Consider the following 522-nt stretch of genomic DNA (forward strand, 5'->3'; position numbering starts at 1 on the left):
AAAAAAAAAAAAAAAAGAGTGGCGTTCAGCCACTGATAATTTTCTAAATATTCTGAAGTAATTCTAATGTGCAGAAGACCAGTGATCTTGACTCTTCAGAGCCCTGTAGGAGTTTAGGCTTAATTGTGAAGTTGAATTTGGCTTAATAAGTAATAAAAAGTAATTGAAGGTGCCAGTAACAGTGCTCATGTCTGTAACTCAAGCACTCCGGGAGGCTGAGGCAGGAGGATCCCTTGAGGTCAGGAGTTCAAGTCCAGCATGAGCAAGAGCAAGACCCTACTTCTATTAAAAATAGAAAAAAAATAGTCAGGCACAATGGTACACACATGTAGTCCCAGCTACCTGGGAGGCTGAAGCAGGAGGATCATTTAAAGTCAGGAGACTGAGGTTGCAGTAAGCTATGATGACACGACTGCACTCTAGTTGGGGTGATAGACTCTGTCTCAAAAAAAAAAGTCATCAAAGGAATTTGAGCATAGGGAAGACACCTGATTTTATTTATTTTTAAAAGAATCTCTCTGG

This window comes from Otolemur garnettii, unplaced genomic scaffold, assembly GCF_000181295.1.
Source record: "Otolemur garnettii isolate 467f Iridium unplaced genomic scaffold, OtoGar3 scaffold00024, whole genome shotgun sequence".
NCBI lineage: Eukaryota > Metazoa > Chordata > Mammalia > Primates > Galagidae > Otolemur > Otolemur garnettii.